This window comes from Nuphar pumila, chromosome 10, assembly GCF_984573655.1.
Source record: "Nuphar pumila chromosome 10, dmNupPumi1.hap1.1, whole genome shotgun sequence".
In the NCBI taxonomy this organism is placed as follows: Eukaryota; Viridiplantae; Streptophyta; class Magnoliopsida; order Nymphaeales; family Nymphaeaceae; genus Nuphar; species Nuphar pumila.
Window position 1 is genome coordinate 83,002,778 of NC_143258.1, and position 12,313 is coordinate 83,015,090.

Genomic DNA, 12,313 nt, shown 5'->3' on the forward strand with positions numbered 1-12,313 from the left:
CGCTAGGGATTCGTGGCGGAAGCGCTCTTGGCATGATAGAGGCTGGGGATGTTGTTGTGGTTAGGAGATGGACCAGAGGGGGGCTGGGGGGTGCCCTTTGGTAGCATGGCTGAGAACGTCCTCACGTACCCGTTACTCATCTGGCCTGGTGGTATTGGTTTCTTGGCTCTGGACCCTTTGAGATCGTCTATCACGTGCTGTGGAAGCCCCGAACGCATGTTCTTTTCTGCCGAAGAAGCAGAAGGGAGAGAGAGGAAGATGAGTAACAGTAGCATGAGGGCGTCCCTCCTAGAGCAGATTGAATTCTTGGATCTCATGTTGAAAAGAGGATGCAGGTAAAAGAGAGACTTGATGGCAATATGGTTCAACGGGATGAATCAGAATCATCATCGTAGAGAGAGAGAGATCAAAGAGGTCGAAGACGGAACCTTATTATATATGTCTGCTTTTCTTTTCTCGCCTTTTTTGTATTACTAATATGTCCTTGAACTAATCTAGAATGACCAAATCAGCCTTAAGTGAACGTCTTGGTCTAGTGGCCAACCTGAGCATCTCTACACAGTAAGAAGTCATCTGGGTTTGGACTTGATAGGATCCTATGTTTTTGGATTCGGATCCTAGTTTAATTTCAGAGGCCAGTATCATATATTTGATAGGGGTGCACAATCGCCCTGCTAAGCCCGGGATTGAACCAGGCTTGGCTTGTTTATATAAGCTCGGCCCGGGCTTGCTTGATAGAATAAGTGTGCTGAGCCTGGACTTCACATTATAAACAAGCTGAGCTTGAACAGGTAACCAGGATCAATTATGCCCAGTAAGCCCGATTAAGCTAAGGATATTTGTATATATTTGTGTACATGCATGAGTCTGGTCAAGCTCGAGCCTTTTACATTTTGGATGAGTCGAGCTTGTTAAACCCATGACCGAGCTTGGCTGGGTCCATGTGCAGCCATATATATTGCTCTAAGCAAAACAAGTAGTTACATAGCAGATCGATTGGACTCAGGTCTATGTGGCTTCGTGATTTGCATAACATAACTTGATAAGCATATTGGACAAGCTTGGAAGAGTTTGGCTCTTGGCATTGAACTCAGGATCCGGATCTGATCTGACCCTAGGACAGGCCGAGCATGACAACGCAGGGCAAGAGAGAGGGGATAATACTTCATTATATATGTTCTTACTACTATACATAGTATCTAAAAGGACATTACAAGTGAGAGGTTGTTTGCTCAATCAGATCTCATAGAAGCGTTCAGCATGATTTGTTCATTCAAAAAGCATACTTAGATCAAGTTATTCGAGCATAAACCCTTGGTTTTTTTTGGCTTGTGAAAGATTGATGCATTATAGGCTGTTGATTTGTGAAGCATTTAAAAAAATACATTTAAATATTGCAACCTGGTCTTTCCATTTTGAAGGCTCTTCCCTTTGACGAGTAAGGGGGTATGGAGGATTCATACAAGTAATACGTGGGCAGCAAACGTTCGCAAATGCCATCAGAGATTTTCTTTGGCAAATACCTTGATCGTCCACCATGACTTGAGGACAAGGTCCTGAGTGAGCTCCATCCAACTTCAAAGGTCTGAATCATGCAAACGGGACCCACATGGAGTGTCCCCTCTAGATGCCTCTCATGCCAAGTGGGCCCCACCTGGTTGGCTCTACCCAAGAGGCCTTCAAGGCCCTTAAAAAACGTATAGACCCTTGGGCTTCCCTCCTTTGTGGCCTTAGAGCCCAAGAGCCTCATGTATTAGTGGACCTCATTATAGTGATTTGAATATTGCTCATCTTAGTAGGTTTATTTGCTTTGAATTTTATAATTAAGAGAGAGTTCTCTTGACCTATAAAAGGAACTTCATTTGTGAAGAAGAGTATAAATCAAAAGCTCTCTCTCTTTTTCTTACCCATGCGAGTCTCAACTCCCTAATCGTTCACCCTTTTTATAAGGGTTCTTCGCTTGATCAGCATAAAGTGGTACCAACCCTTCGTATGACTGGAATTACCTAAGTACTAAGTAGACTCAATTCTACTTAGTGTTCATAGACAACATCAATGAACGTGGAGGACTCGAATCAACCAAGGCATGTACATGGACCCTTGGCCAACATCAGATGAACCAAACCTCTCCCCACCATAGAACACTCTCCCTAAATTGTAGGGGTCATCAAAAACATTTTCTTAAAGCCTCTCGCAAGCTTAGCTTCTCATAAACTCGTTAAACCCAAACCTGAAAACAATATTTTGTTGCTGAGATTTGTAGAATTTTGCTCAACTTTAACCCAATGTTTCTCTCAAACTGTAGCTAGTCCAACCTTGCAAATTTAAACCTAGTTTAGCCCATCCGTCTGTCCTTAATCTACTCATCAAAAAACAGATCTAAATTCATCCTCAGTGAGGAGTAATAAATCTGACATAGTAACCTATTTTTTACCAAATCTCAGTCCAGACTTAAACCTATTTTTGGTGTTCCCTTATTTTTATCTCCCTGTCCATAAAGACTCTAAATCTCAAATTTTAACCAAATCTTTTCTAGCCTATACCAAGTCTTACCCAATTTTTTTATATTTTTATGAGTGGTATTCTAAGATGAATAAATTAACCTCTCAAGGTCTATCAAAATCCAAACAAAACCCTGTCACTAAAAATCCCAAAACTTTCCAAATTTTTTATCTCCCAAACGACAGATCTCAAAATCCTAAAAATTTTATTCAAGCTTGTTTCACGTGTCTCGAAGTCCCTCCAAAACTTTTAGCATTTTATCTATTGTAAATCGAGTGAACCAAATTTTTTACTGAACTATGTAAGTAGCACCCCCTTGTTACTGATTTGTCTTTTTATACTTGACCCTAAACTTGACCTAACCTACCTAAACCTCAAACCTAATTCAAGCCCACAAGAACGCATCAATTATGGTGCTATTTATGAAGGAAAGGATAATCTAGGCCATTTTTAAGAAGCTGGTCACATACCTTGCACGACACGATGACTGGTGGTACCAACCAGGGGCGTAGCTAGGGGGGGGCAGGACTGGGCTGTAGCCCAGTCCTACCTCCCGAAACAGTTTACATTTTTTTTTTTTTAAAAGCCCAGTCCTAGCCCAGCCCTGATTCCATATGAAATAGATTTTTATCCATTTTTGTAGCCCATCCCAGTCCTAGTCCAGCCCTGACTGCAGCAAATAGTTTGATTTGTCCATATGAAATAGATTTTTATTAATAATTGTAGCCATTTTTTATTTTATCTAAAAAAAAAATTTTGGGGGCGCTGCCCCCGAACCCCCGACTATCGCACACATAATTTTTTTTTTTTGCTACACCCCTGTTTGCCCCCCCCCCTCACATGAATCCTAGCTACGCCCCTGGTACCAACGGTGTGGTCAGTGCAACTTCAAACATTGGGTTTGTTATTTTAAATATTGATTTTCGTGTCAAAGCAACAACCCCATCTCAATGGCAATATGTACACAAGACTGCATGACTTTTAGGTCTGATGCAAAAAGGGTGCAAGCTTCATAGCCTGAATCACAGGGTCTGATACTGCTCAACTCTAATAACAATCAGAGGTGCATTTCTATGTGGGATCGATTCCAACACCCAAAATGTGCCTATCATAACAGCATGCCCTACGTCTCTATTAATAAGGGAGGTGATAACTACGGGTAAGGCCACCTCACTTCCGATCGTCCAATTGGAAAAACATGACAAATCACCTTTGATGGCAGGCAGTTTCATAATTACGCCTTGCGTAACTGCCTGCCCCTCATCTTTCTTAATGAGGGAGTTGATAACATGATGGCCAGCTATCCACCCTGAACAAATGGTGATTTGAATTCTCATTACACGTTGTGTAACAGCTGCTCTGTAATCCTCTCCCAATGTGACACCCCAAAAATCTTAACCAAAATTTTAGCAAAAAATTGAAAATTTTCTTTTTAATTTTAAATTACAAAAAATGATATTTTTTATGCGGGGGTTGAAAAAATTTAGTGTGTTACAGGTATGAATCAATATCGTATAATTAGAGAACCATTCATGAATCATTTATGAAAACCAAAATGATTTAATTTCTAAAAGTACTCATTTACAAAATGCAGTAAGATAGACAAAAAGGTCAAAGTTATACTTACACAAGCACTTATGATCAAAATAAAACAAAATCCTAAGTCTGACTCTGGTTCCTTAGAGGTCTTGGTTTTTGACATCGCCCCTGCATCTCGTCATCTATTGTGCAACATATTAATCACTCGAAATCCCTTTAAAGGGTTAGACTTGTGAAATCTTGGTAGGTATACACTAATCCCAGGTAATTATATAACATTTAAATATATATATATTCATATAAGATATCATGGTTTATCAAGGCATGATATTTTTAATATAAAATATCACAGTTCATCAAGGCATGATACAATTTAACATAATTTATCAAGGCATGAAGTAGTTTAACAAAAAACAGTATGACATGTTTCAAAATTAACAATTGTGAAGTAACATGCAGCTTTATTCATAATATGATTGTGTATTATCAAGGCATATTCTCATTTCAAGTCTGTGTAAATAAGGTCTTTGTTTCTCTGGATTACAGCCCCTTCGGGTACACGGGGGTATACAATGCAACAAAAAAAAACACTTCGAGTGAGCACCGCCCCCTCATCGGCTTCTCTACCTTCTTCTTCAATTTTTTTAGAGAACAACAACAACCATCAACTGATGTCGCCCTTCATTTCCTTCCCTTGTTCCTCAGTCTTCCACTCCTTCATTTCCTTCTTCCAAGTGCCTTGTTGCACCGCCTGAGGTGGGCAAGGGCCTGTGACAACAACATCAACCCTTCTACTGCTGCCACATGCTAGGTAGAGAGGGTTGGTTGGAGGCCACCCTAACCCTCGGGTGCCTCCATTGCTCTTCCGCCCTGCTCCCTTCCACACCCAAGTTGGGAGAATCCCGGGAAGTTGGCTAGGCTCCACTCAGTCGAGCCCTCCAACCCCCGAGTCAGTGTGCCCCTAGGTCTCAGATGAGGCCGATTTAGGCCCGACTCAATCAAGCCAACGAGCTGCCCAACCTTGCTCCCTCCCCCTCCCCCTCCCCCTTCCCCCCTCCCTTTCCTCTCTGACTCGCAATGGCATTGCTAGCGCTGTCGTCCTTAGTCTGCCCCCTATCAAGCTAAGGGCTCAAGTGGGGGTGGGTCGAGCTCAACTCAGTCGAGCCCACCAACCCAACTCAGTCAGATCTCGGGTAGGTTGGGTTGGGCTTGACCCAATCGAGCCCACCAGCCCAACCAGGGTGCCCCGAGCTAAGGTGCACCCTAGGTCTTGAGTTGAGTTAAGTCAAATATACATATATAAATAAGTATTTATTTAAAGTACGTGGATTTGCGTACCTCTGCTTTGTTTACGATGGCCTTTTGGTGGATGATACTTTCATATATATGTATATATTTACACTGAGTGCGCAATTTTGTGTACTCTTTCTTAATTTACATTATGCGAGCATTTATTTAAGGTACGTAGTTTCGTGTACCTCTGCTTTATTTACAATGGCTTTTTGATGGATGTTGCTTTTATATATGTGTAAATATATACATATATATTTATACAAAGTGCACAATTTTGGGTACTCTTGCTCTATTTACATTGCACGAGCATTTACTTAAGGTACGTGGTTTTGTATTTATGATCGCCTTTTGGCAGACAATACTTTCATATATGTGTAATATATACATATATATCTATGCACAATGCGCAGTTTTTTATACACTTCCTCTATTTACATTATGCGAGCATTTATTTAGAGTATGTAGTTTTGCGTACTTATACTTTAATCAATTTTCCAAAGGCTTACATGTGAGATTTTGAGTTTGCATGCCCCTAACACTCCTTCAAATCAAACAAGATATTTTTGTTTACTCTCGTGCGCGACTCCAAGTCTACATGCCTTGAGGTTTTGCAAAATAAAACAAACATTTTCATGTCCATATGCATTAGACACTCACTGAGTGATTGAAGTGTCCTTCGAGACACTAAAAGTTCAAAAGGGTGAGGTTGTCACGATTTAGACATTCACAACTAAATGTACCCTATAAACTAGTTAACATGAGACTTTGACTACATAGACTTGGTTGTACTTACATCAAGTACTTTTGGTTGCATTTGGAGATGACTCGAGTATGCCCCCTACCCGAGGTTCGAGAAGTCATCAACTTCCAGATTGTTCGGTTGGTTTTCTTTCTGAGAAACCAGTTTAATTCTCATCACAGTGATACTATCAGACATGCATGACTAGCTCGTATGCCAATGAATAATTGAAGGTTTATGACAAACCTCGATGCATGTTAGTGCACAATATTATGAGATAATCTCGTATAATTGCACATATCGCCTTCATAAACAAGATACTCGATTTGTTTTAAAAGACCAAAGCATGGTGAATAGGTTGTTGTATAAAAGAATACCTCACACACCCATTCATCTTTCAATTCTACCAAGAAAGATGATAGGAGGTACAACCTCCAATGGATAAATTTGTTAACAACTACGCTACTCGAGTGGCAATGGCTCGATGTCCCTAGTTATCAGAGTTAGGGGACATGACTACCAATTATTATCCTAGGAGGTAGATCTTACAACTTCTTCAGAAGTTAGGATGTATCCCCCACTTATTCCTACTTTTAGAAATTTCTCTTTTGGTCTCTGAAACCGTGCCCTTTAGATCAGACTCAATTAGCCATTCAGGTTATCAATTCACATAAAATAATAAACTCCCGAATGGACTCAGTTGTTTCTATAATTTTACCATGTAAGTACCCATAGGTAAATTATCAAAACAAAGTTATGATGTTTACTTGGCTTATTCAATCTAGAAACGATACACTCTTACACCAATTTGCGGTTCATTCATATATGATCCAACATTTTGAAATATGCTAATGCAAATATTAGACTTGTTTGCTTGTCTGATATTGTTGCACTTACTAGGCTTTCATGAGTCTGGCCCACTTTATAGGATATAAGTGATGATTAGACGAATGTTGCAGGCGATGACATGATGATGCGATGATATCAAGAATTCATTCTCCATGTTGTTCGCTTCTGAGAATATTTTGACATTTTGTATGAGGATTTTTGTGTAACCTTGTTTCTATATAAAACCTTGCTTTGAATCTTCATGGTTTTTTGGATGTATGAAAATGTAGGCTCAAATCTAAGACATTTAGGGACCCAATTCGTTTGTTGGAATTTTTGCCCGCTTGTTCCTTGCAACTATTATTTTTGTTGAGCTATCATCATAATTCTGAAAAAGAATTGACTTTTAAAATTTAAATTTTTTTCTAAAATTTACAAGTTAGGGATTTTAGATTGTTAGGTCAAGTATAAAATTTCATAAACTATACCCAGATCCATTTATTAATTGGACCTTTGAATCCGAACTCGAGACTTCTTATTTATCACCATACCCTGACCTTATAGGGTTTGGTTCAAGTAAGGTCCAGGTAAACCTGACCCGTTGACACCCTTGCCTATGTCACAGGGACACACCATTTTGGGTATATATCATTGGTGGCAAGAGCAGACATGCTGGCACACCGCAGACACAAACAATGATGTACAAATAATTTTTAATATTATTACAATAAATTTGTATCTTTTGTTATTAAAATATCAAAAAACATAGTTTTTTATTTATTAAATAAAAAAAAGTTGTATCCTTGTGTCCTGTTTCTAAAAAAAAACTCAAATTTTGCATGTCGAACTCGAATCATGTATCCTCATGTTGACGTATCTTTGTGACATATGGCCATTCTTAAGAGTGGTCATGGGTTGGCCCGACCCACTCAAAGCTCGGCCCAACCCTTGTCTTCGGCTCAGCTCAAAAGTTATCAGTATGGGTTTGGGTCAGGTCGGTCACGCCTTCCCAAATCCTGATTATAATTTGGTGGGATTTGGGCCAGGGTTCATTGATGCACTACTTTACCCTTACCCGATCCATTTACTATTTATTCTGAGTTAAGGCTAAAATGGAACCTTTTTTGGGCTGCTGTCTACACGTAGCTCGTATCAAGTCAGGTACCCGATCCACCCCTAGCCTTGGCCAGATTTTTTTTTCCTTAGAGCCACTGGTAGGCCCAAGAGTGGACCTTGGTCAGAACTACCTGCTCTAGCTTGGATCCATATTCAAGTTGCAGGGTGCGTGCCTAACTTTTATTGTCCACTTGAAAAAATGGATCAAGTGAGTTTTATAAGATTTACAACCACTATCAATGGGGCTTTTTATGCTACTTAAATTTAATTAACTCTTTAAAATTACACTTTTAACCTTTTTTATAATTATTGAATGCCATTTTTTGGTAAGTTGATAGAGTTAGTAGATGTTATGTGTAGGAGAAAGATTGATATTTTATGTCTACAAAAGACCAAATTGGTAGGTGAGAAGGCAAAAGTGATAGAACCTCGGGGATATAAGATTTGGTATACAGGAATAAATAGAAATAGGAATGGAGTAGGGATTGTTATGAGTCCTGAGTTTATAGATAATGTAGTTGAGGTCCGTAGGAAGGGTGATAAGATTTTACTTATTAAATTAGTGTTAGGTACGGATATTATTAATATTATTAGTATTTATGCACCTCAAGTAGGTTTGGATGATTCCATTAAGCATCAATTTTGGGAAGATTTAGATGGAGTAGTATAAGGGATATCTTATGGTGAAAAGCTTTTCATCGGCGGTGACTTTAATGGACATGTAGGCATTAGTAGGGATGGATTTGAGAGTATCCATGGAGGCTATGGTATAGAAGAAAGAAACCAAAGTGGAGAAAGGATTTTAGATTTTGGTTTGTCCTATGATATGATCTTAGCAAACACTTGGTTTAGGAAGAGGGAGTCTCACCTAGTAACATTCAAAAGTGGGGTTAATACGAGTCAGATAAATTTTTTCCTACTTAGAAAGAGAGATAGGGGTTGTTGCATCGATTGTAAGGTTATACCGGGAGAAAGTGTAGTTACACAACATAGAGTCTTAATTTTAGATCTTAGAATTAGACAATGTTGCAAAAGGGATAGACATAGGATAGATCCTAGAATTAAGTGGTGGGCACTGAAAGGAGCTAAACAAGGAATGTTTGTAGAGCAGGTAGTTAAGGAAGTTGATTGGTGTCTCGAGGAGGAATCAGAATCAATGTGGAATAAGATAGCGAGTGGCATGAGAAAGGTGGCTAAGGAGATATTGGGTGAGTCTAAAGGCGGTGCACCGCTAGGTAAGGATACATCGTGGTGGAACGAGGATGTCAAATTAGCTATTAAGGTTAAAAGAGAGTTTATAGAAATCTAAGTAAGAGTCGTGATAAATGAGAAGTTGGAGAAGTATATGATAGCAAAGAAGGAAGCTAAAAAAGTAGTTCGAAACGCGAGGGATAAGGTATATAAGGAGGTTTATGACAAGTTAGATACCAAAGAGGGCAAGAAGGATACTTATAGGCTTGCAAAGATGAGAGATAGGAAATCGAGGGATTTGGGTATGGTTAGATGTATCAAAGATGAAACACAAAGGGTTTTAGTCAAAGACGAGGAGATTAAGCAGAGATGGAAAGATTATTTTGATAAGCTATTTAATGAAAGTCATGCTCAGGATCTTGGAGACTTCTCAATTCCTTTTCATGAGATGAATTGTAACTTCATGCGCAATATTCAAAAGAAAAAAATTGCAGAGGCTTTGAAGAAAATGAAATCAAGAAGGGCAGTTGACCCAAATGGTATACCTATCGAGGCTTGGAAATGCTTGGGAGAGAAAGGTTTAGAATGGTTGACAAATCTTTTTAACATGATTTGGCCGACAAATAAGATGCCTAATGAGTGGAGAAAAAGTGCTTTGGTGCCTCTATATAATAATAAGGGTGATATACAAGATTGCACAAACTATCGTGGTATAAAACTCATGAGTCATACTATGAAACTTTGGGAGAGGGTGATTGAGTCTAGGTTGAGGAAGGTTGTCATGATATCGGAGAATCAATTTGGTTTTATGCCTGGAAGATCAACTATGAAAGCTATACATCTTCTTAGACAACTTATTGAGAGAAATAGAGAGGAACAAATATTTGCATATGTTTTTTATTGATTTGGAGAAGGCATATGATAGAGTACCTAGGAACGTTCTCTGGTGGACAATGATGAAGAAAGGTGTTTCTCTCAAGTACATTAGTATAATTAAGGATATGTATGAAGGAGTAGTGACCAATGTCCGCACTTGTGGAGGGGTGACAACCAATTTTCCTATAACGGTTGGGTTACATCAAGGATCTGCTTTAAGGCCTTTCCTATTTGCTATAGTGATGGATGAACTTACGAGATCAATTCAAGAAAATGTGCCGTAGTGTATGTTGTTTGCTGATGATATTGTTTTGATTGATGAGTCTAAAGCTGAGGTTAATGCTAAGTTAGAATTATGGAGACAAACATTGGAAGCAAGGTGTTTTAAGTTGAGTAAGAGTAAGACAGAATATATGGAATGTCGGTTCAGTAAGCAACGAAGTAGTGATGGAAGTGTAGTGAAGCTTGGTGAGCAAGAAATACTGGTGGATGATTGTTTCAAATATTTGGGATCTATCATTCAAAAGTATTGAGAAATTGATGGAGATATAAATCATAGGATAAAGGTTGGGTGGATGAAATGGAAAAGTGCAACTGAAGTGTTGTGCGATCGTAGAATGCCATTGCAGTTGAAGAGAAAGTTTTATAGGATGACTATTAGGCCCGCTTTACTATATGGTACGAAATGTTGGGCTGCCAAGAGACATCATATTCAAAAAATGAGTGTAGCTGAGATGCGTATACTTAGATGGATGTGTGAAAATACAATAAAAGATAAGATTCAGAATGAGGAGATACGTAAGAAGGTAGGCATTGCACCCATTGAAAATAAGATGAGAGCTAATCGTTTACGGTGGTTTGGACATATTCGGCGAAGGCTTAATGATGCTCCAGTTAGAAGGATGGAGAAATGAAAAAATATATTAGTTAAAAGAGGTTGGGGTAGGCCTAGGAAGACTTGGATGGAGATGATAGGAAAGGATATGAAGGCTTTGAACCTCACCGAGGACATGGCATTGGATAGAAATGATTGGAGGAGAAGGATTCATGTGGAAGACCCAGAATGATTTTCTTTGTTGGTTCATATCGCCGACCCCAATTGTTTTGGGATGAGAGCGTAATTGTTGTTGTTGTTGTTGTTGTATTGAATGCCATTTTTATAGCTGCACTTAAAGCCCAATAAGTATTTTTAGAGAGCAAAAGTCATCACAACAATTTCAAGAAAAAATAGGAGCCTATCTTAAATATGTAAAATTGAGAGAGTTAGATGTTAAATTTGCCATACCCTAGGTGCCTATATGTAAATTACCCATTTAAAAATATGAATTTTACCGGGTCTGGGTTTTGTCATGGTACAGACTTGGATCTGGTCCTGCATAAATCCGGTCTGATTGAACCCATACCAAGGCATGGTTCAAGAACTCCTCAAATCAAATCTGAATCCCGATCTATAGGACCCATACTTCAAAACAATTGACAGCCTAATAAACAAACCCGTTTGAAATGGGACTGACTTATGAGCATTCCAATCCCATCTTAAATTTGGATCTGGATTGGGTTTAAATCTAACCACAACACTACTGGTTTTGGCTTACAAAAATGGAAAGAAACAAAAGAAATAAATAGCTCCTTTGAAGGGATACCTAAATATGGATCCTTATCCATGCACTTATTTGGCTATCGATATGGCATGAGTGACCCTCAAACTTGCCTGATATGAATTTACTTCGCTGGCCCTGAAAGCCAGTTGGATCTAGATATGGTGGATCCAACCCAAATGAGGCTGGTCGAGCCCTCGGCTCTCTGGGGTACCAATCCAGTATGTGCATTCCTACCTTCTTGGCAATGGTATAATCATATTGGACATTTAAGCTAGTAGGATCTGAGTTTGGTTTTATTTAATTTTTTCATCTGAATCTGAATCCAAACCCTTATCTGAATCTGATTAGGCCAAACCCAATTCAGTCGGACTTGGTAATGCCTAGATCCGACCAATTTACATCCTGAGCTGGATCACGTATGCTTCAAATGCAAGTCTTAAATACAACTAATAGATCCAAATCCTAATGTGGATCAGTCCAAATTACGTAAGTTAGAGTTGAATTGGATCCAAATCTTACATGGTAAATACTGGATCAGGTAAAAGATGGTTTGAAAGTAAAAACTGTCAGAAAATGTTCTTTGTGATCCAAAACCATAATAAGTAAAAGCTCCACCCATATATGTTCG